This window comes from Eubalaena glacialis, chromosome 19, assembly GCF_028564815.1.
Source record: "Eubalaena glacialis isolate mEubGla1 chromosome 19, mEubGla1.1.hap2.+ XY, whole genome shotgun sequence".
NCBI classification, from domain to species: Eukaryota; Metazoa; Chordata; class Mammalia; order Artiodactyla; family Balaenidae; genus Eubalaena; species Eubalaena glacialis.
The window spans coordinates 4,973,484-4,998,967 of record NC_083734.1 but is presented as its reverse complement, the minus strand read 5'-3'; the positions used below and the strand labels follow the sequence as shown (position 1 = coordinate 4,998,967).

General features: G+C 41.1%; 1 long non-coding RNA gene and 1 pseudogene across 1 annotated transcript in view; one reads left to right on the top strand and one right to left on the bottom strand.

Moving 5' to 3' along the window:
* Positions 1-25,484, bottom strand: part of LOC133079484 (uncharacterized) — a 254,696-nt gene that overhangs the window by 191,884 nt on the left and 37,328 nt on the right. The gene's annotated exons all lie outside the window — the stretch shown is intronic.
* On the top strand, positions 10,249-10,502 carry LOC133079981 (small ribosomal subunit protein eS27-like; annotated as a pseudogene).

The window sequence follows — 25,484 nt, the reverse complement described above, 5'->3', positions numbered from 1 at the left end:
CACCTTGGGACATATACCGAAAAATTATTTGTTACTTATTAGAAATTCAAATTTACCTAGATGGCCTGTATTTTGCTAAATATGTCAATCCTATCCTGAGGTCCTCAGGGAAAGTGGAGGGAAACTTCGAGTAGAATCAGGACTGAAAAGGAACCGTGGGCATCTGCTGGGTCTGCCTGCCATCCATCCACCACCTTCTTGCAAGCACACTTTAGTTTGCCTTAAGGAACACCCCTCCCCACTCTCTGCCCATGTGGTTTGGGTGGACTCAGGAGCAAGACCGTCAGAGGTGCCCGTCTCCCTGGCCACAGTGATTAGCACAGGTGTGGTGGGCATTTAAACCAAGCCAACCAAACAAACACCATTCCAGAACTTCCGTGTGACTGTGGGGGAAGAGGTACCCTTTCACTAAGGTTGCTGAGAAGGTAGCCCATAGCCCTGAGTCACCGGTGCGGTGGTCCCCTTATCACCATATGTGAAGGATCTCCGTGAAAAAGCCAGCAAGAAGAGAGACCAAGCCCTAACGAGACCTCAGACCCAGTCACGCTTGAAATCTGCATCTTGCACTTTTTGTGATGCCAATGCATGGATTCCTTTTTTTAGCTTACACGAAACTGAGTTCGTTTTCTGCCATTAGCCCCCAAAAGAGTCCTGAATGTAAGGGTACAGATTGAAAAGCTGGAGTCCAAAGATAAGCTTTCGCCTGCCTCACCGTATTTTTTTAGTCCTAAGAAACAGTTCTTCCAAATGCACCCGTGTTTAATCTCTCAACAGCTATTAGTGACCCTCACTGTTCCTAATTCAACATCCCCTTCTCTATACCCTGGTAGCTTGTACTTTCTATCACAGCACTTTCTTGTACATAATGGTTATCTATATATGTAGCTCTCCTAGAAGTTTTGTCTTTGTATTCCTAGGCAGAGTCCAGCACAGAATAGGTGGGTGCTGAAGTACTGTTTGTCAAATTATCCTTTTTTTTGGCCGCAATGTGTGGCATGCGGGATCTTAGTTCCCTGACCAGGGATCGAACCCAGTCCATGGTAGTGAAAGCACCAAATCTTAACCACTGGACCGCTAGGGAATTCCCTGTTTGTCAAAGTAAATCAACATGGAGACAGGCTGTGATGATGATGATGATGATGATGATATATTCAAAAGCTACGTCGGCCTTTGCCAGAAGGAAGGGGAGGCTGTGGAGGAGACAGCTGACCTGATTGCAGGGACCATTGCTTCCACCCACCATCCCCGCACGTGAAGAGTGGGGATTAAGCTTCGGGCTTTGTGTTTAAACCCAAAGCATCAGATTTTGTTGGAACAAATTAATGTGTGCCACATACACTATTCAATTTATACTTACATTCTAGAGTTCAGAAACAATTAGCCGTTTCCAGGTTATTTCCTTGCTTTGGTGTGATTCTCAGAAATGGAAGAAAGCATGTAATTGGTGCTTTTCTTCCCCCATACAGATGATCCTCAATTACTGAGCTCCACCATAGGAAGAAACAAAGAGATTTATATACAGATGCCACGGGATAGGGTGGAATCTGGTATTGAATGGGTTGAAAACCATGACAACCCTAAAGGGACCCAGTGTTGTTCAGAGTATGAAGAATCAAGCAGCCCTGGATCGCCCATCCCCTAACTGAAGGGTCCTGAGTGCGTTTTACGGCTGTGTCTGCAATGGCAAGGATAAAAGGCAAAAATCAGTCACGCAGCAGAGTTCTGAACACTATGATTCTTATCTTCCCATTCAGATTCGATGCCATGAGGACACTGTCTCCTGAAAGCGTGACATCCGACTCTGTCTCAGTGAGCATCTTTGGAGACTGGCACAGAGATTTCCTTTGAGCTCCCCCGTGCTTCATTTAACTGTGATGAAAACTGCCCCCCCTCAAATTAAGCAGACTACGGGCACCGCACACTCTGCAGGGCGTCTCACCCCTGGCCGTCAAGGACGCCGCACTGTCCGCTCCTGTGAAAGTGGCTTCCAATAATCAACCTGGCTGTTGATCCAGCAAAACAGGCTGGTGGCTCTCAGAGTCATCAATTAACAATGATGGAAACCTTCATCTGGCAGGAACCTCTGTCCATCACACAAACCAGCACTTTGAAGTGGCACAGGGGTGCCTAGGAGCTCACGTTCAGAGGCTTCCCTTTGAGCTGGTAACCTCTCATCTTGGTAAGACGTTACAGGCGGCGTCAGGGCTGTCGGAGGATCATGACTAGAGCTGCCGTCACTGCAGCTCCGAGATAAAGAGCCTCCTCCGTCCTCTTTAGAAATGCCCATCATGCATTTTCCCTGCAAGCTTTGCTCGCCAGTTAGTAAAACCGTCCCGAGCAGCAGTGACAGGGGGTAATTACAGCGGGAGAGCGCTCCTGACACAATGTTTTTAAATAAAGAAGGGGGAAAACGGGGAGAAGAAAGATTGTTTCAAAGGTTTGACTTCAAATAGCATTCAAGGAGGATGCCTTTAATTCCTTGTGTGAGTTTATTTAGTGTCCATCTCCTGGTCTAAAGGAGTTATCAGGATTAGATAAATCCCTGGGAGACAGCCACGTCTGATTGCTGCAATTCCATGAACCCTGGACAGATTCCAGGGAATCCGAAGGCCTAGTGGAGGAGGAGAGCATGGGCTTTGGGCCTCCCTTTTCTTCCTTAAGTGCCAGGAACTCATTCAAGGCCAATGAGTGCGATCTTCTCCCCAGCCCGATACCCACTGTCACTTGCTCTTGCTTTAACTTGAATATTTTCAGTGATGGGGAGCCCTGTGTGCTCCACGCGAGCATGATCTTTCTTGAACAGCTCAATCTGCTGAAAAGCTGGTCCTGGAATAATGTGAAGTCATCCTTCAACTAGAGATGGCTGCTGTGTTATCAGTTCCCTAGGATAAACAGCCTCAACACCTCCAATTTTTCCTTACATTGGTTGCTTTCCAAACTGTTCTTCATCATGATGACTCTCCCCTGAACAGACTACAGCAAGCATCTGTGGCAAGTCCCTTTCTTAACCTTAAGAGGAGAGCTATTTGGAGTCCTGCGTCCCCATGGGCTTTGTGAACATTGTACAAGTATTATTCATTGTGCACAGGTACTGTTATTATAAAGGACAGTGACCAACTTGGTTCCTTATCCGATTAACTTCAAGAAATAAGGCAGGGGCAAAAGAGTTAAAAGAAAGAGCAAGAAACATCTCCTAGAACATCTGGTCATTCCTTTATTCGTGCCAACAGAAATTACTCATTTAGTTAGAAAATTCACATTGGTTGCAGAAATTAGAAGCTATCTGGCACCATGCTGGGTGTTGTTGGCTGTTCTTGGGAATTCTACCATTTCCCTCGAATGATGCAAAAGCATCCTAGGAAGTCCCAAGGCACAGGGACTTCCAAGCAGGATGGCTCATCTGCAGCTTTCTCGTTTCATATTGTGTAGCAGCACAAATCATGCTCTCCCACAGGGCTCTGGGTGGGCCTTAAAGGTCCATCTGTGCTTCCACGCCCAAGACCTGCCTCAAGAGGTACCCACTGCCTACATTTCCAGGCCCACTGGGTTCAACTCTCTGAAACTGAGTTGACTTGTCCAAGAGGTTAAAAATCAGTCAAATCGGTGTTGACATGGTCCTTGAGTCTCTTCCCTCCAAAGACTAATTTGACCAGCTAGATTTCTATTATCCATCCCCCCTACCTTTGCCAATATTGACACTGGGGGACAAACAGTGTCTTGGGAATAGATCTGCCCGTTTGTCTGGAGCCTAGAGCCCCAGGTCAGTCAGGTTAAAGCCAGAGACACCAGCAGAGGTTAAAAGATAAGCCCCCGATGTATCGAGCTGTGTTTGTTGTTCTGACAAAGTAGAAAGTATAGCATGCCGAGGACAGTTCATTTCTCCTGCCCGTGTCCCTGCGGAAGACATGTTTTCGGGAACAAGAGCCAGAGAAACAAGAACCTTGACACAAGGCCAAACCTTCTTGCCCACCTCAGCAAGTAAGAGACTCGACCCCCAGCACTCATGCTGCCGAGGCTGACAGATGAGGGGCTGCCATCGGAAATGCAGAGCATCAGGACTGCTGGCCCCCAGCCTGGTCTCCATGAAGCACCAAAGTCAGCCATCCTGTGATTCATCCAAACGCAAGGCTGGGCAGTCAGCAAGTCTGTGACCCAGCAGAATGCGTGGCTTGGGGGTTACAGTGGGAGAATTAACCAGGACCGTCTCACTGGTGTTTTGATCTCACTTGATCACAGGAGGACTGTTTCACAGCATCCTTTTGAGAGGTGGGCCCGGACATAGTACTGCCCTGTGGATTCAGCCTAGGTGAGTTATGCCAACTGTTTCTTGAGGACATCACTGATGTCCTTGCATTGTGTCTCTTTTCTGTGCCGTGCACTAGCTTGGAACAATTTCAGTTTCCAGAGAAGGAGGAAAACAAGTGTCAAGTTCCCACGTGGATATTTAACACTTTAAAATTTATATATATGCGCATATATATATTTAAAATCATATACATACGTGTCTTATTTTTATAGTATATAGATAACATATTTTATATATTTATATTGGTATGTACCAGAGTTTGTTTTGTATTAAAATGATTCATGAATGTCATTCTCTTCCCTATTTATCATCAGCATCTCAGGGGCAGGGACTGTGTCTTGCCCACCTTGGAATCCCCTGAGTATTCCAGGATGCCTTCTCACACACTGTAGATGTTCCATCAGTGTTAGCTGAGTTGTCATTTCAGTTCAATGGGTCCATCCGCACCACTGCTCTGTGCAGTGTCCTTATAGCACCGTTTACTACACCTAATTTCCTGCCTGTTGTCTGGGTTAGCCTGTTTGTCTTCCTTACCCCATCTCTTTCATCCCCTTATCCCAGGAGAGAAGGGCAATTCTCTTCTTCCCCATAGCATCCCCTTCCCACAAAGAGGGACCTGCAGCTACCTCTATGTCAGCACTGGCTCCACAGCACTCCAGGAAATTACTTTAAACGTCATCTGCCAAATACTCCCCTTTTGGGGGTTGAAAGTGGTCATTTGGTTTTATGAACAAGGGATGCAATTTGCTTCCTTCCCTCCCTAAAACTTTAAACAGTAGAGATTAACTGATAGCAAACTGCAGATTTCCTATGAGCTTGGCAGGCTCAGAATTTCATATCCAAATGCAAATCTTCTTCTCTGAACTATTCATCCCTGCACTGAGTCTGTACTTTTTGCCAATTTGGTTTATTTCTCTCATTTGTAATGACTAATAGAGAAGAAATGTCTCTGCTATCTCTGCCCACTCCTTCTCTAGTTACTGCTGATGCCCAGCTGGAGGAGTGCTGTGATACGTAGCCAGTAAATATTTTCTTTAGAGTAATTCACCAAAGACGCATTCTTCCATGAAATGGATGCTCTTATAAATACTGACAACTTGTACTTTGAGTTTCTAGATCCTTCTGCCTATTAAAATTTTAAAATGCTTAACTGACATGCACAGTGTCCTGCACTAGTAGATACTAAATATTTGTTGGTTTAATAAATGAAAAACCTATTTTAAGTGTCCTTCATCATGCAATCCAGCCCCTGACACCCACCAGTTTGTCAATGTTTCTTCTTGCTACCAGAGTAGAGTGTCCCTGGGGGTGTCTTTAAAACAACTGTAATTAGGTTTTTGCTTGTTTATTAATTTGGCAAATATTTAATTCCTATTCTGTATGACTCTTAGTAGATACTCGATAAACAAATGGTTTGCTGAATGAATAAATGGCAGACTGTGGAGAGAGCTAAACACCATGTCCTATAAGAGACACTTGAAGGGACAGCAAGATTTTAATCCAGAAATAGAGGCTCTCAGCAGGTAAGGACACCTGTCTAAAAGCAACTGAAGGATTGTCATGGATCCTGTCTGAATTCAAAAATTTGATATTGTGTTTGTCACAGTTTTTTCTGCACTATTTTGATTTTTTAAACACTGCATTAAAATATTATCTTGATAACTGAGTGTTTCGGCACCCTCTTGGATTTTGCACGAGGCAAATGCCCCAGGTTCTTCCCCTTAGTCTCAGCCGTGAAGGTAACATTGACTCCGCGGGCTCAGCTGCTTTCCACCATCTCCATGTACTCGAATCATAGCACCTTTCAAAGGCGACATCAGTGTCTGGGGATGGGGGAGGTGCAAAGACAGGTGGTACTTGGACAGTGGAACCAGCTACACATAAGTCACCTGTGCATCACAGAGGGCTCCACAGAGAGATGCACAAAGAGACCATGACACGTAGAAGCTCAAAGTACCACTTTGTTCTGAGCTTCTGGGAAACCAGACTGGGACACCAGCTTAGATCCAAGCTCTAAATGGGACTTTGTTATGGGATAAATTGTGCCCCTGAAAACTTCATGTGCTGAAGTCCTAACCCATCAGAATGTGACTGTATTTGGAGACAGAGTCTTCAAAGAGGTAATGGAGTTAAAATGAGGTTGCCAGAGTGGGCCCTAACCCAATATAAGTGCTATCCTTATTTAAGAAGAGGAAATTTGGCCACAGACATGGACAGAGGGAAGATGATGTGAAGACACAAGGAGAAGACAACCACCTACAAGCCAAAGATGAAACCAACCCTTCAGGCACCTTGAGCTCAGACTTCCAGCCTCCAGGACTATAAGAAAGCAGATTTCTGTTGTTTAAGCCACCCAGTCTGCAGTACTTCGTTATGGTGGCCCTCGAGAACTGATACAGACTTTTACTTTGCTTTAGTACCACGGTTGGATCTTACCATAGGTCAGTCAATCTGAAATGAAGATGTGGTGAGCAGGAAGCAGAGATTCTTGAGAGGAAGAGACTATCAAGAAATATGGCAGCCTGGTGGAGGAATAAATTGAGAGTTTGGGATTAGAATAAGCACACTACTATGGATGGCCAACAGGGACCTGCTGTGTAGCACAGGGAACTTTACTCACTATCTTGTCATAACCTATAATGGAAGAGAAGGTAAAAAAATAATATATACATATATTTATTTATATATGTATGTATAACTGATTCAATTTGCTGTGTACCTGAAACTAACACAACATGGTAAATCAACTATATTTCAATAAAAATTTTAAAAATACATGGCATCCTCTGAGGAACATTATCCATTCAGCCTACACATCTTTTGGAGGCAGGATAAGATAGAGGTGAAGGAGAATAAGATGTCCAGACCCACAGAATCTCAGATAGATGAAAGCAGGAAAGGATGGAGAATACCGCTTCATGCACTTGACCTACTTTAGTGTTCTGGGACCAGACCCACCAGGAAGTGTGAGACAATCCATGACCCATGGTCAGCTTCTGATCGAATCTGCATTCCTTCCCCTCAGAAGAAAGAAAAAGATCGTGGAAAAAGTGAGCACAGACTTCCTCTTCCCTAGACCTCAGTTCAAATGTTGCTTCTTGAAAAAAATCTTCAGATTTACACTTGCACTCTCTCCCAAAGCTGGAAGTGAGTGCTTCATTCTCTAAGCTCCCACACAAATTACTGTTTCTTTTCCTATGAAACAGCACTTTTTTACAACTACCATTTATTTTTTGTTTCAGTAGCTTATCGATTAAATGTAATAACCTGAGGATTGAGGAACGGACACTCTGATGTACACACCAGTATAATTACTAATTAGTAGTAAAAGAACAAATGAACAAACAAAAAACTAAAAAATAATTGCAATACAGGTAGCTTAAAAATTGAGCAACTGGGCTTCCCTGGTGGCACAGTGGTTAAGAAAGAATCCGCCTGCCAATGCTGGGGACACGGGTTCGATCCCTGGTCCGGGAAGATCCCACATGCCGCGGAGCAACTAAGCCCATGCGCCACAACTGCTGAGCCTGCGCTCTAGAGCCTGCAAGCCACAACTACTGAGCCCGCGTGCCACAACTACTGAACCCACGTGCCACAATTACTGAAGCCCATGCACCTAGAGCCCGTGCTCCGCAACAAGAGAAGCCACTGCAATGAGAAGCCCGCGCACCGCAACGAAGAGTAGCCCCTGCTCACCACAACTAAAAGAAAGCCAGCGCATAGCAACGAAGACCCAAGGCAGCCAAAAATAAATAAATAAATAAATTTATTTTAAAAAATCAAGCAATTGCTTACTAGACCGTGCTAGTGATTTTTTTCCGTGTTATATTATTTACAACTACCATTTATTGAGCCAGATGATGGCAGTCTATACATAGTGTGCCACTGAATCTTAAAAACAACCCTATGGGTTAGTATCCCCAATACCATTTTAATAGGCATTAAAGCAATTTATTTCAACAAACATGTACGGAGAACCTAATACGCTGTCTAGCTGTATCAAGAATGCAAAGCTTGTCGTCTTCAAGAAGGTCTTTGTTTAGTGAGGGAAACATATACAAATAAAGTATTAGATTCTGATTAAGTCAAATTATTTACATTATTTACAATATCCAAGATATGAAGCAACCTAAGTGTCCATCAACAGATGAATGGATAAAGAAGGTGTGGTATATGTAGAGGTATTATAATATACATATAATGGAATATTGTTCAGCCATAAAAAAAGAATGAAATTCTGCCATTTATAACAATGTGGCTGGACCTAGAGAGTACTATGCTTAGTGAAGTCAGTCAGACAGAGAAAGACAAATACTCTATACTATCACTTATATGTGGAATCTAAAAAATAAAACAAATGAATGAATATAACAAAACAGAAACAGACTCACAGATACAGAGAACAACCTAGCAGTTACCAGTGCGGAGAGGGAAGGGTGAAGGGGCAAGATAGGGGTAGGGGATTAAGAGGTACAAAACAGTACATACAAAATAAATAAGCAACAAGGATATATTAGACAGCACAGGGAAATATAGCCTATGTTGTAATAACTTTAAATGGGGTATAATCTATAAATATACTGGGTCACTATTTTTTACACCTGAAACTAATATAATATTGTAAATCAACTATACTTCAATAAAAAATTTTTTAATTGAAATAAATAAATGGAAAAAAAGAAGGTCTTAGTTTAATGAGGGAAACATACAAATAAGGAATTAGAGTCTAAGTCAGTTTCTTCATTTAACAAATATTTATTGATTATCTACTCCGTGCTGGCACTGTTCTAGGTACTTGAAATGTATCAGAGAACAAAACAGACATAATGTAATAGAACAGAATAGAGTGAAAGTGATCAATGCAATGAAGAAAAGTACAAGGCAACAACATTGAGGTGCTGGGGAAATGGGAGCTGGGTTATCAGGATGGGTCTCATTAAGGAGCTGATATTTAACCCAAGACTTCAGGTAAGTTCACCAAATGAATATCCAGGGGAACAGAATTCCAGGGGGAGGGAACAGATGCTAAAATGATCATGGCAAGAAGGAGCCTGGTGTGTTTAAGAAATAGCAACACAACCAGTGCAGTTAGAACAAAGTGAACAGGTGTGGAGTTGCAGGAGCTGAGATCAGCAAGAAAGGCATCAGCAGGTCACGGGGCCTTGTGACCTGCCACAAGGACTGTGGGATTCGTTCTGAGTGAGGAAGAAAGCCATTAGAAAGTCCTGAGCAGGGGAGTTTTTGGACTGTCTGAGAAGCAGAGGCCAGGATGGAATTAGACATTCAGGGAGGTTTATTAGAGAAAACACCTGGGGAGGATAAAGGGGGAGAAGGCTTGCTAGGGAGACAGAGCAGGTTAGGACAGACCTAGAAACACGATGTAAGTCTGGCACCTGTGAAAGGAGGAAGGGGAGGAAGGAAGATTGGTCAAACTGGAATACAGCTCTGAGAAATTCCAAAGCATCACACGTGTGAGTCAGCAACAGCCCAGCTCTGATGCCCTGGCCGTGCTCCATCATCAGCCCGGAGCAGCCTGGGAACAGTGTAGCTGAGAAGAGCTTGGACGTGGGCAGATCCCAGGGTGTGGCAGCCAATGCTGTCCCCCAGACACCCTTCTCTCATCCTGCTCCCTGAGAGCACATCACCATGGCCGCCAACAAGAGTGAAATAATCTGAATGGTTTTTTTAAAAGATCATTCTCGGGACTCCCCTGGTGGTCCAGTGGTTAAGACTTTGCCTTCCAGTGCGGGGGGTGCGGGTTCGATCCCTGGTCCGGGAGCTAATACCCCACATGGCTTGCAGCCAAAAAACCAAAACATAAAACAGAAGCAATATTGTAACAAATTCAATAAAGACTTTAAAAATGGTCCACATCAAAAAAAAATTGTATAAAAAAAAAAAAAGATTCTCCTTTTCGGGGGTGACGACTTCCCCATGAGAACATGCCTCTCACAAAGGATCTCCTTCATCCCTCTCCAGAAGAGAAGAGGAAACACCAGAAGAAGCGTCTGGTGTAGAGCCCCAATTCCTATTTCGTGGATGTGAAATGCCCAGGATGCTATAAAATCACCACTGTCTTTAGCCATGCACAAACAGTAGCTTTATGTGTTGGCTGTTCTACTGTCCTCTGCCAGCCTCTACAGGAGGAAAAGCAAGGCTTACAGAAGGATGCTCCTTCAGACAGAAGCAGCACTAAAAGCACCCTGAATCAAGACGAATGGGAAGCCATCCCAACAAACACATTTTGGATTAAAAAAAAAAAAAAATCACTCTGGCTACTGGGTAGAATATATGAGACCAAAAGAGACAGTAAGAAAGCCAGCTGTAAGGCCACTGTGATCACCCAGGCGAAAGATGGGGTTGCTGGGGCTGAAGCAGCGGCTCTCACCTGGAAGTGATTCTGCCCTAGGGGACCTGTTGGCAGTGTCTGGAGATACTCTTGACCGTCACAACTGGAGGGGAAGGAATGTGTCATCCAGTGGGCAGAGGCCAGAGATGCTGCTAAACGTCCTACAATGCACAGAACCGGCCTCCTCAACAAAGAATTTTCCAACCCCAAATGGCAACGATGCCGAGGTGGAGAAAACCCAGAATAGGGTAAAAGCGTGTAAGCAAATGTTTTCCCCCTAATATTTTTTGAAGGTAGAACAGACAGAATTCGATGATGGATTAAACATGAGTTGTGTCAGAAAGGGAAGGGTGTGTCAAATTCCTTGATGGCCAACACCTAGGAAGATGGTTCCAGACTTGTCTGTTTTACTTTGTTTTTGTTTTCTCTTTAAATGGAGATGATAAAGGCTCAGAAAGAAGTGGTTTTAGGGATGAGTACAAAAAATAAAGAATTTTATTTCAGATATGCTCAGTTTGTATGACTATGAGATATTCACTGATGTCAGATAGGCAATACGGAGATTTTCGAGTTTAGGAGAGACTGGAAATATAAATTAGGGAGTCATGGATAGAGTTGGTATTTAAAGCCATGGGACAGAGTGAGGTCACCTAATGTATGAGACCATAAGAGATCTAAGTGTGAGTTCTGAAGGAGTTCCGCATGTGAGGTGGAAAGATGATAGGGATCTAGTCAGTAGAGAAAGAAACATCCAGTGGGTCTGGAGGAAAATGAAGAGAGGGTGGTGTTTGTTTTCAAAGCAAGAGGGGGAATGCTGCTGATGGTTCAGGTAAGATGAGGGATGAGAAAGGGCTGGTGAACTCGTAAGTGTGGAGGACACTGATGGCCTTGACGAAGAAGATGACAAGGGACGGTGGAGCTGTGCCTTACTGCCATCTTGGGCTCACAGAAGTGGGACGGGGAAGGCAGCAGGCTGAGGCTGGGAGGGCTCACGGAGGAGACAGCCCAGAAAAGCCTGGGTCCTCACATTTGGATCCAGCCCTTATTCATCAAGCCCTTTACAGATGCTGTCAGGAAGGGCTTTCACAGGATCAGAGCCTGACAATAAGAATGCCTTCAACAAGAGTCAAGTACCATTTACAGAGGATGCTGGAAAGGCCATGTTTACCATGAAAGTGGCTGGATCTTTGACTTTTACAAAATTATAACAAAATATTGGACTCTGTGGTCAGTGCCCAGAGGGTGAAGCCCCTTCTACACATTTTGTATTTCCAGCAAGAGACAGACCAGAGGCTGTTGTCATTTTGATTGAAAAGTTCTACTGACTTGATGAAGGCTTTTTGTTGGCTGCACTTGGGAACTCTTTCATTTCTTCAGTTAAAAAAAATGCTGTAGCAAACTATTATATATAGGATGGATAAACAACAAGGTCTTATTGTAGAGCACCAGGAACTATATTCAATATCCTGTGATAAACCATAATGGAAAAGAACATGAAAAAGAATATATATATATATATATATATATGTATAACTGAATCACTTCGCTGTACAGCAGAAATGAACACAACACTGTAAATCAATTATCCTTCAATACAGTTTTTTTATAATGCTGTATAATACTGATGCACCTGGCTGTCCCAAATGAAGACTTAGGGAAATCAACAGAGCAGGCTCTGCCCATCGGCCCTTCTCATCCCCCAAACCCCCAACACACAAACATACACTAACCAGCCACCAGCCATCCTATTTTCGCTTTTAAAACTGTTTGTTTGATTTTTTTCTTTTCATTTATTGAAAGTTTTGCTTGGAAGTCTGAGATATAAATCTATACTTCTATCTAGAAGGGTTCTTCTGGACTGTCAAAATACTATTTCCAGTGCTAAATCTCCTACAGATGAAACATCACAGCACTTTTCACATAACTCAAAAACACTCAGAAAATAGTAAAGGAAGTACATTGAAAACTCTTTCTCTGTTTTGGCCACTTACAGAATAGACCAAGAGCAGACAATGTTTTTAAAACCCCAATTGGCTGGATTGAGGCTTTACTAATGTAATTCAGGGGCTAAATTGGCTAAAAATACTTTCTTTAAAATATAATATGCTTGATGATGAACAATAGCCAGAATTTTCAGCTAGTTGTTGTTTTTTAATTCCTCAGCATTTACAATTAAAATTTTTAAAATCTTCTAGCAAGAAACTCAGTTTTAAGATATGTATCAGTCATGGAAGTAAAACTAAATAGGTTTCCCATCTCCTCTCTGGGCCAGTTGCCAGAATTAGTCACTTTATTAAGGAGCTGTTTTCACAGTGCTTCCAGGTTGACTTCTTTTTTCAGGGTATAGGAATGTGATGTTGTTATGACAGGGGTTAAGACCAAGGCTCTGGATTCAGACTGCCCAAGTTCAAATCCTGGCTTTGCCTCTGACTAGCTGTGTGATTTTAAGCAAGTTGTTTAACTTCTCTGTGCTCCAGCACTTCTCCTGTTTAAAAAGAACTAATTACAGCAACAACCTCACAGAAGTCTAGAAAGAATTACACGGGATCATGCTATATACAAGAAATCTCTCTCTCCCTCCCTCTCTATCTCCCCCTAACCCTTTTTGATTTTCCATGTGTGTGCATGAGTGTTTGTCACCTTCTACATGCCTGTTATTTCTAGGGAAATAACCCCAGAGCCCAAGGAGAAGTGAAAAAGTAAGAAACAGAAAATGTGGGTTCTGGCAGCCTCTTTCTCTCAGTAATCAGGACCTTGTGAGTCTTTCTGTTGCCCATTTGGAAAATAGAGAATGTCTGCTAAGTCAGATGAGATCTTCCCTATGGTTTCTTCTCTTACAGAAATATCACATCAAGTTGTTGCTGAAGTTCATATCTATAAGGGGGGTTAAAATACAACTTTAAGTAGTGTGGCTGAGCCTGGATATTAAATACAACTATCAGAATAATCCTAGAGCCAGGGAAAACAATCTGATTCCAGGTTTGAAAGGCTTTTCTAAAACCCCAACTTTTATTAATTTAGTAAAAAATCAACTTTCCCAATGTATATATTTATCAAAAACCATTCTAACCACCAATTCTTTACAATGTATCAACTGAAAATTGTATATTCTATTAAAAGCAAAAAAAAAAAAAAAAGCCAAGGCAATTAAAATAAGGCTTTGTCAGCCCGTACAGTATTGTTAAGGGTAAACGCATCATTTTCCTGACACTTTTATGTACATAAAGTATAGTTCAGAGAGCTTACCACCATTGTGCACCTCTTGAGGTTAGGGAACCCCAAGTTGAGAGCCATTTACCTATAAAAACCCTGAGTCAGTGCTGATAAAGCAATACTAGGCTGGCCCACAAATGTATAAGCAATAATGACGTTACCAATCATTTATAGCAGCCCACGAGGGACTTCGGGAAAAACCTCCAAGCCATTAACTAATGACCTACCTTTGATAACATCTCCCGCTTTGAAAGCTGCAGGTTAGCATTCATATGGCAAACTGATGCTGGGACAGTGGCAGGGCTCGGCGGCCAGCTCTCTTCCTCAACAGGGCACGGTGCTCCCACCTGCTCACCTCCCTCCCTCCCTCCGAGTGCACTGCAGAAGATGGTAATCTTTATAGCCTTTTAACGCGTTTGTAACATCTTTTCTTCTTTCTAATTAAAACTACTGCTCAAAGCAGAAAACTTGGAAACTACACAGAAAGGCACCAAGACGTTATCCACAATCCCATCATCCATTACTTTTTAACATTTCTGTTTGTCTCTTCCATTTTTCTACATATCGATGTATAATATTTGACTTGAAAATCAGCAAAACTTTAACACCATTGTTTCACCTGTCTTCTTTAATCACAACCTGTCATAAGCGTGTTTCTATAACAATAGATATTTTTATATGGTTTTATGTTCTTTACTTAACTAATTCCTTTCTGTTGGATGTTTAGGCAGTTCTAAATGTTTCATTACTATACATAAAACTGGGATTCTGTTACTTCATTCATTTAGTAACATCTTTTGATAGGCATCCTTTCACAGACAAAAAGTCTCTTCCCTCTTACATGCTTAACATTGACAGGATGAAATTTTAGAAGGGAAATCAACATCAATGCCATAAGACATGTTTTGAAGCATATTACAGACATTTCCCTCCAAACTTTGTTTTAATTTTTATTCTCTCTGGAAGTATACTTGAGAATGCCATCCTCAATCCAAGGTTTACCAGTTTTAATAATACTTCAAATCCGGACATGTGACAAAAACATCTCATAGGATTTTCACTTACATTTCTTTGACTATTGATCAAGTTGCACATTTTTCACATGGTAACTGGTGATTTGTACTTATCTTTTATTGAATTGCTATATATGTCCTTTGAACAATTTTCTACCAAGATATTAACCCTTTCCTTATTGATTTCCTGATCGATTTCCTTATTGACTTATCTTATTGTCATTTTATCATGGTCATCTCTACAAGGTAGTACTTACAAAGCTAACTCATCTTTTGTAAAGATTGTGTTAAAAAATGTTTTATGTGTATACACCAAACGGACACTTTTACATAAACTGAACCTTCCCATGCATGATGGGATTTATAATACAGTCTTTGCTTTCTCTGGCCTCCCCTCTGACTCCTGCCTGCATCTCCACATCTTCACCAGCACCTCCCACAATAACCCATGTTAACAACCTAGTTTATACATATTTTTATTTTTCTCCATTTTTTCATAAGTATATTTTAACATATATACAGATGTAAAAACACATACAGCATTTTTTCCATTGATGGTTTCATTAAAATGAGATCATATTAAACATTTTCTGCATCTTATTTTTCTCACTCAAGGATACCTCACAAAAATCCTGCCAAGGTTATTGGTATAATTCTAATTCATCCTTCTTAATAGCTACATAAGATTCCCAGGGGTGGATGGGCTATAATTTCTTCAACCATTCCCCTATTACTGATATGCCCTTTGTTTCTAGGTTTTTGCCGCTACGAATGAGGCTGCAATAAACATCTTTGAACAGATATGCTTACTTATACAAGTGCTTTTATTTTGATGGGATAGGTTTCCCAGGAAGAATACTGCTGAGTCAAGAATTACGTTCAATTTATTTTTATTTTTATGGGTGCTGGCAAGTTTGTTTCCTGAAAAGGTGGTAACAATTCACAGTTCCACTAGCAATGTGTAAGAATTTCCCCATACCTGCATTAGCAATAGGCATTATGGCTCTTTCCAATTTTTATAAGTCTGAAGACTAAAACATCGCCCTGACCACTCATGAATTCAAATGACATATGATTTTACATCTGGATTTCACTTCTCTGAATTACAGCTAATCCGTTGGTCCACTCTTTCATTTTTTCATGTCAATTGTATAACTCATATATACTACAGATTTTAATATTTTGTCAGCTGCATTGCAAATAACTTTTTTCCAGAGCTCATACACGTATATGTACTTTGTTTATGGCAGTGCATCTCAAAGTCTCTGTGGCAAAGCACCAGTATTTTACAATTTCGAATCCGTAGCAGATCGATGTTTCATACAATACAAAATCACACATTTGGATGTCATGGCAGTGCTAAACTGCTGCATAAGTTTATAAATGCTTATTCTCAGCCTGTGCACTTACCAAGACGTTGGCTGGTAGCACACTATAGATTGGCTCTGGTCCGCCCCCCACACTAGGAATAACAATGGCTTGTGCCATCTTTTTTTGCAATCAACATTTCACTTTTATGTAGTCAGAATATTTCCTTCTACAGTTTCTGGACTTTATCTCTTGCTTAAGGAGGTAGTTTAAGATGTACTTATAAGAATTCCATTGCTAAGTTTATTCCATTTAAGTCTCTGGTCCTCGTGGATTTTTTTCAAATTTTATTATATCCTCCCTTTTTTGTCTGGATCTTTTAGTGTTGTGGGATAGGGGTCCAAGGCTATTTTCTTTCTGATGTGCTGTCACACTGCCTTTGTCATTGTGGAAGATTAACTATGGTGTGGCTTTACCTTCTTATAGTTATAGAGTCTGGAAGGCTAAAATCCTACATTCTCAGATCAGTTGCCCTAAGGCTCCATAAGTGATGTGCATTCCACTGGGCAGACACACCCAAGCCAGTCTTGGAGCTGACAGGGTAGCACGATATTGAGCTGCACACAGGGGACCTCATTTCCCTGGTAAGCAAAGGAGAGCAGGTATTTTGTTATCCTGGAGTGACTGTGAAAGGCTTCTCAAGTTCTTATATTGTAAACACCAAGCAGTTAAGAGTAGCAGCAATGACACTTCTGCTTGAAAAGTCTGGGGTATGATTGGACCTTCTTCCTGGCTGCATAGCATCCAACCATTGTTCTTTCATCTTCCCAGATAGTTTCTAGAAGCTTCCTTTCACTTAAACTACCTAGAGTGAATTCTGTTGTCTGCAACAAAAAGCCCTGACAAAACACTCATATATTAAATTATCTTACATACTGAGATCCTTTACTATATTCACTCTTTGGATTCACTGATCCATTTTAAATGGATCACTATCAATACACTCATGCCAATTTCATGCTGCTCTTATCATAGTGGATTTACAGTGAGTTCTGAGATCTGTTTGTTTATTTGTTTTTGCTCTTATCAGAAATTTATACTTCTACTTGAACTTTAAGATACTTCTATCACCTTAGGTCAACAAATAAAATAAGAAACATAAACACATTTAAGTAAAACTATGAGACGTCCTTGAACCCTAAACCAAAATATATGAAGACAGAGACTGAATGAAGACATGGAAAATGACTTTTAAAAGATGAGACACTCAAACTAAGAGGCTCACAGAGTATTTGCCAATCATCACCCTGAAGAACCTTTTAGGAAATAATAAAGTGGTGGTACCAGAGCCTGTAAGAGATTGTGGGGGAGTGCTGAAACCATGAGGCTTGCATAAAAGCACGGACAAGAAGAAATCAAACTCCTAGATATCCATTCTCACTCCTTTCTCACAGTTAAGCAACCATCTTTTCTCTTCCCCTTTAGGAAGTAGGAGGTATAGTCTCCAGAGAATATGAACTACAGAAGCTTTGGACATGGGGCCACCAGACATAGAGAGATGGAGATGAAGGTTGAAGACAGGAGTCAGCAAATTTTTTCCTGTAAATATCCAGATAGTAAATATTTTAGGCTTCACAAGCCATATGGTCTCTGTTACAACTACTCAACTCTGACATCGTAGCACAAAAGCAGCCATAGATAATATTTACACCAATGGGTGGGGCTGTGTGCCAATAAAACTTTATTTATAAAAACAGGCGGTGGGCTGGATTTGACCAATTGTTTATAATTTAAAGCCCTTCTCGTCTAGGGTGATACCATGGGGATTAAGTAAAAAGTCTACATACTGAACAGGGAGCCTCCTCTCCCTCTTCCTCTGACCAATAGTTATTCACCACCCCATACTTTCTCCAAGTAGGTTAGTAAATGAAGATATTGTCCTTTCAAGAAACTCAAACCCCTAATAGCAAATATCTACAGCTACTAGTATTTAGTGTTACTGATTAAAAAATCCACTGGTCCAGCAGTGAAGCTCACCACTTGTCAAGCCCTGTGAGCCGGACCCAGTGAAGCTGGGTGGGGAGGAAACCCCAGCAGTCCTCATTCTAGGGTCAAGGAACCAACCACACTTTCAAATACAAACAGACAGGCAAAAGATCCTCTGACATTTGAAGAAAACTTCCAGCATAAGAGAGACTAAAACAATCAAACACAAAATAGACAGTAACTGGGAGCCAAAGACAACTTCAGAGGACTCTAGTTAACATCTGCAGGGAGGCCAATTTATGTGTTAAACACATGTTTTTTGAGTGTGAATAGTGTGTCAAACGTTTTTCTACATGCAGGCAATATAGTAGCGACCAAAATTAATAAAAAGCACCGACTTCACAAAGCTTTCTTCTAAGGAGAAGACAAAAGAAAATAAAATAAGAACACTTTTTTAAAACAATAATTGTAAAACAATAAAGATTTATTGATGATTAAAAATTTGGCAGGTAAATTTTTTTATAGTTAGTAAAAGGGTTGGAAGATAAAATGGAAATCTCCCTGAGAAATGGGAGAAAGAAAGTAAAAGGAAAATAGGATAGAACAGAAAATTAGACGGTAGACCCAATAGGTCCAACAACCAACAGATAGGAATTCTAAGAAGAGAAAACAGAGAATAGGAAAAGGACAAAATTATCACATCAATAATACACAAAATTCCCCAGAGCTGAAAGTCACGAGTCACCAAATGAAGAAGGCCCCCAAAGTACCAACATGATAAGTGCAAATTATCCACATCAAAGCAAATGTCTATGGAATTTCAGCATTCCAGAGAAGATCCTGTTCCCGAAGAGGGAGAAAAGGTCTCGATTGAAGATTAGGGGATAAAAATCACATCAGATATCTCAAAAGCAATAGTGAAACAATATTTTCAATTTTTTTTTATTGAAAATTATTTTCAACTTAGAATTGCATACTCGGCTAACGTATCAGCCAAGTATAAGGGTAGAATACAGGCATTTTCAGACACTCAAAATCTAAAAAAATACACGTTTTCTCTTGTGCCATGTCTAAGGAAACTCCTGGAAGATATGCCACACCAAAAGTGAAGAAGGTGGGAAAGAGAGGGTCCAATACTCAAAAGAGAGATGAAGGCAAATCCCAAGACACTGATGGAAAAAAGTTGCAGACCAGTATGTGGGCAAATTAGTAAGCAATCTCCATCCATGATGGAGCATGGATGACTCCAGGAGAAATGTCCTCAGGAAAATGATATACTATTGGACAGATTTTTCATGTGCAAATTTATGTTAAGAAACATTTTGTAGAACTTCAGAAAATGGTGGAAGACATTCATTATGCTGAGGGAAAACGTCACAAGTTTAAAAAAGCAATTATTAACTACATGCAGAACAAAAATGTATATAAAAAAGGAAATACGGTAATAGCAAAATACCCAGCTTAAAAGTAAACAATATTAACATAGTTATAACTAATAACTAATTTAGTTTGTAATAACTAAAACACTGAATATGTGTTTTATCATCTTTACTGAGGTAGAATTTATGTGCAATAAATTGCACCCATTTAAATCGTATGATTTGATGAATTTTTAACAGATAATTGCACCCATGAAACTATTTCCACAATAAAAGTACAGAATTTTACCACTACCACCAGAAGTCTCCTTATAACCCTTTGTAATCCACCCCTCTATCTGCTCCCAAACCTAGGCAATTGCTTATCTGTTTGTGTCGATATACTTTAGTTTGCATTTTCTAGAATTTTACACAAATGGAATTATACAGTATGTACTCTCTCAACTCAGCCATTCCAATCCTAGATACATAAGAAAAATGAAAACATATGTCCACACAAAGACTTGTATACACTATTCATAGCAGCTTTATTCACAATAACAACAAAAATAAAATGGAAACAATCTAAGTATCCACCAACAGAAGCATGAATGAATAAAATTTGTTGTGTCCATATAATGAAATACTGTTCATCAATAATAGCAACTACAAAATATGATGGCTCAACTTTAACCACTTTTCCAATCTCATTTATTGGTCTTATTTATTTCTTGCAAAAGTCTCTTGTGGTTTCTAGGTGTGTAATCATTTTATCAGCAAAAATATGTATTTATGTATTCTCTTTTCTAATTTTATACCATCTATTTCATTCCTTCTTTTACTGAATTCACCTGAACATTCTAAACAATGTTGAATAATAATGCTGATAACAAGCATCCCTGCCTAGTTCCTGATTTTAACTGAAATGCTATTATTTCTCTATTTAATTAAAATGGTTTAATATTTGCTGTTGGCTTGGGGAATGTGGTCTGTATTATATTTATTATATTCAAGTCCCTTTCTTCTACCTATATTTTAGAGTTTTATTATAAATGGATCCTAAATGTCTTTTCAGAATCTACTATGCCCAATGCTACTTTCTCTTTAATTTGTTCATTTAGTATAGTATATTGATGGATTTCCAAATATGTCTTAGAATAAACTTTACTTGATCATTCTTTTGATTGCAAGGTCCTATTTCTCATACATATTTTAACATTTTTGCATCTATATTCACTAGTGAGGTAAAGCTTAAGCTTCTTTCCAGTGCTATCTTTTCAGGTCTTTATACTATATTTATTCTGGCTGCATGCAATGAGTTGAGGTGGTTTCTACCACTTTCAAGGATCTGGAATTGTTTAACTACTGGTGTAACTACCTCTTCTTTAGAGGTGAGGCAGAATTCAACTATGTTACATTCTCTTCTCAATGCCTTTTCCAATGGTGCCTCTTTAACCACTTTTCCAATCTCATTTATTGGAAGTTTTCTCCTATTCAAATTTTCTACTTCTTGAGTCAAATTTGATGAATTATATTATTGGGTTGGCCAACAGATGTGCCAGAGAAACCCGAACGAACTTTTTGGCCAACCCAGTATAACAGGAAATCATCCTTCATCCTAGGGTTTTAAATGTATTACCATAGGAGTTGGATGTAGAAATTTTTATGAACCTTTTCATTTCTTCTGTATCCGTGATATCACCTTTCTTATTTCTAATCTTAGGTGTCTTTATTCTTTCTCTTTTTTTTATATTCAGGCTCAAAAGGAGTTGATTATTTTGTTGGTCTTTTCAAAGATCCAGCTTTTGAATGGGTTTATCTTTCATGCTATTTGTTTCTAATTCAATATTTATTTGTTGAACACATTAATGGCAGTTATCAGCACATAGGTGGGTTGAAGACCACTGGGGAGAAAATGTGTTGAGTGAGAAAGGTGAAGGCCTCTTAAGAACACCAATATCTTAAGGGCTGAACAGAAAAAAAAACCACAAAGATTTCAAAGACGCAATCTGATAAGTAGGAGAAAAACCAGGGAAGTACAATGTCATAGAAGCCAAGATAAAAGTGTTTCACGGTGGAGAACCTTGTCAACAGTTCCGAATGTTGCCCGGGGGATCTCTTGCCAAAGGCCTTAAAAGTGTCCACTGACACTGCCTACACATAAGCGGTGGATGGCCCTAGCAGTTTTATGGTTTTATGGGCCGACAAGAGAAAAAGTCAGATTTCAGTGGACAAAAGAGTAAGAGAAAAGTGAGAAAATGAAGGCAACAGTCACAGATAACTTTTAAAAGACCTCTAGCTGAGTGCCTGAGGAGAGAGGGGACAGGAAATGGAAGAAGGTAAGGGGCAGAGAGACATTTTTATACAGAGGTGAAAGGCTCAAGCACATTTAAATGTTGACAGGAAGCAGCCAGTAAAGGGTTGGGTGGGAGATACAGGGAAGAAATGCAATGCAGAGCACAGACACAGTATTAAACTCATATAGGAGAGGGTCACATTTTCCTATATTCCAAGGCAGGAGGATAGGACGTCTGTGGGTGAATGTGGGTAAACTCGCCTTTGTAGACTTGATGGAAGGAAACTGGATGGACTCTATTTCCTCTATGAAGTACCTGGCAGGGTCTTTTGCTGAGAGTAGGAAGGAAAGTGGTAGGGTTGGAGGCATCCAGAAGTAGAGAAACATTGACACAGCAGCAGTAAGTCTTGGGAGAAAGACCTAGCTTGGGAACCGTAGAAGAATTTTCGGTCAAGAGCCTAGTTAAGTTGGAAGCCACACAGTGTGGAGGCACCATGCATAGGAATGAAGGCAAGCAGACGGATGGGCCCAGGGATACCTGTTGGTGGGACAGTACTAGGTGATAACTAGCGTTTGCAGGAGTCACCCAGCTCTTCCAGCTCCTCCCCCACGTCACTCAGGCAGCCCCACCTCCAAAGCCTCCTCTTCTACCCTTGCTATGGGAGGAAAGGAAATAAGCCTGTGTTGGACTTACTGGAACAAACTCTCTTTCCATCTCTCAGAGCCTACTTCCACATTGGAGACTATAAGAGTGAATAAGCCTGGGGTCTGTTTCCTCTTACTCAGGAGCAAGTCCTCCCTCCCAGACAGCACGGAGATAAGCAGCTGCTATCAGAGCTACCTAGACGGGGCAAATGACAGATAAGAGAGACAATGGAAAGATGTGGGTCTTATGACAGGAGAACCATGTTCTACTTTTTGATTCCAACTAAGAGAGTCAAAGAAGAATAAACTCAGACATTCTAGTTGTTTAAAGAGTATCTCAAATACATGCACCCCTATGTCCATAGCAGCACTATTTACAATAGCCAAGACATGGGAACAACCTAAACGTCCATCAACAGAGGAACGGATAAAGAAGATGTGGTATATAACACAATGGACTATTACTCAACCATAAAAAAGAATGAAATAATGCCATTTGCAGCAACATGGATGGACTTGGAGATTATCATACTAAATGAAGTAAGTCAGAAAAAGAAAGACAAATACTATATGATATCACTTATATGTGGAATCTAAAATATGACACAAATGAAATTATCTACGAAACAGAAACAGACTCAGAGACATAGAGAACAGCCTTGTGGTTGCCAAGGGGGAGAGGGGTGGAGAGGGATGGATCGGGAGTTTGGGATTAGCAGATGCAAACTATTACATATAGAATGGTAAACAACAAGGTCCTACTGTAGAGCACAGGGAACTTTATTCAATATCCTGTAATAAACCGTAATGGAGAACATTTTTTATCTCAATAAGAAAGGGGTTATATCTTCCTATCTATCTATTTACCCACCTATCTACCTCACAACGTCTTTTATTAGCTTCTAAGTTCCCTCAAAACATGGGTCATATGATCCTCACCTGGCCATCCACTTAAGCAGTATTTTTAAAAACTGTAACATGTTAAGACCATATGAGAATATCTCTCAAAACATGGTCTTGGACTGACTGAATTAGATCACTGGAATTTTTTAATTCATTTAAAATCCTATATCAGAATCTCCAGGGATGCTTGAAATGCAGATTCCTGGACTGAACCCCAAACCTTCTAATTCTGAATCTGGGTTGTACACAGGATACTCTAAGGAGGATCCTGGGAGCATTTTCAACATCTTATTAAAATACTAATTCACTGGTGATTCTGAAGCCCGTCGGGGTCAAGCAGGCTTCTATATCTGCACTGGTTTACCTAGTGAGCATCTGCAGAAATTTTATTTTGAAGAAGGATTGCTCAAAGGAAAAGTGATGATAACTGCTCTGAAGCACCCAGCACAAGAATGCAGTGTGGGATGAGGTAAGAAATGAGGGGAAGTCACCAAACCTCTAGAAGAGGAAAGTCAAACAGACACTGAGGTAAACCGAAATCGGCACAAGGTACGTCTGGCCGAGTCTAAGTGGGGAATCAAGGGTTAGTTTGTGTGGCCCTCGGGGTCAGTGCCTAAAGGCTCTAGCCAAGTAGCAAGTTCAGAGAATTTTGGAAACCTTTAACCAGTGGTCCAGACAGAAATGAAAAGACTACATTAGGGTCCCTTTGAGGGCCTGTACTTGTGCCCATAACATGTCTATGCTGCCCTTAGGAATTTCTGCCTGGTCCTCGCCAAAATCCCGCTGCGCTGAAGACAGGACCACAAAGGGGAACCTGTAAGCTGGTGTCGTTCCTGCTCTAAGTCTCATAGCCTCATCTGTAAAGCAAGGAGATGGGCCAAGTGTCTCCCTGCACCCCTGCCAGAAGCAGCTTTCTGAGCCTATGGAAAAGCTGCCAGCCCATCCTAGATCCTGAGCATCCATGGATCCAATGTGGATTTAAGTGCAAAGACTCTTCTGAGTTCATGTAAATTACAATAATAAATAATGACTAGGCAGCCGCCTTTTAGAAGTAGAGTATCAAGGATGAAGCAATGTTTGTAGTCTTGCCTCCATGCATGATTCTTTGAGGAAACAAATGACTGCCTTCAAAGAGAAGAGGAGGATTCCTTGCACCTCATAAAAGGCTTCCGGTCCACAGGGGAGGGATGGAGAAGACGGCTGTGATCCTTGCCAACGCCAGGCCAGCTCTGTGAGCCGGAGACACTGCTATGCAGGAGGTGGCTCCCGTACAGACACAAGCAAGAGCCCTTGGTCTGTTTAGCAGCCAGAGCTCACTTGGAGAAACCATTTTCACCGACTTCTCAGGGACCAGATCTGGATTCCAGGGCAACTTTATGAGGTGCTACTATATAAGGTAAGGAATAGATTTCTACCAAATGTTCCAGAACTTACAGAAGTGAGTGTTGCAAATACCCCTTTGGCAGAATCCCACAGAGCCCGCAGCAGAAATGTATCCCCTGAGTGGGATTCGAGGTTTGGAAACAGGCAGCAGACATTTGGAGCCAAGGAAGGTGAATCAGGTCAGTGCCAAGGCCCAGTGCTTGGGGTCATAGAAAGGTGAAGCTTCTCTATAATGAAGATGTATCACCTTCATGATAAAGCAAAGAAAATTCAAAAGCATCAGCCTGACTTCGTATGGGGCTCAAACTGAAAGTAATATGCCAAGAGGAAAAAGATGGCTGGTAGCCATGGCAGCAGTGTTAGAATTCTTATACAGCTGCCCATGGTGATGCACCCTCCTGTGGGAAATAACCCTCACTGCAAATGCTGGCATTTTCTTGTAAAAGGCCTTATCAGAGTCCTGAAAGAGCACCCTGTTCAGAAACTTGCACCACCACCCAGAAAACCCATGGTCCTGGGGCTTCTAACTCCTCAGTGGAGCTTTCCTTCCTCAACCAGCTCTATGTATAACTCGGCCTCCCACCAGGGCCCCAGCTTGGTCCTGATGCTGGGGAGAGCTCTAGGGACTAAAGGAACAAGGGCATCAGACTGGCTTCCTGGGGTGTGAGGGTTTCTTCCAATAGCCTTAGAGCAGGAAAATAGATATTTATGAGCAGAAAAAGGG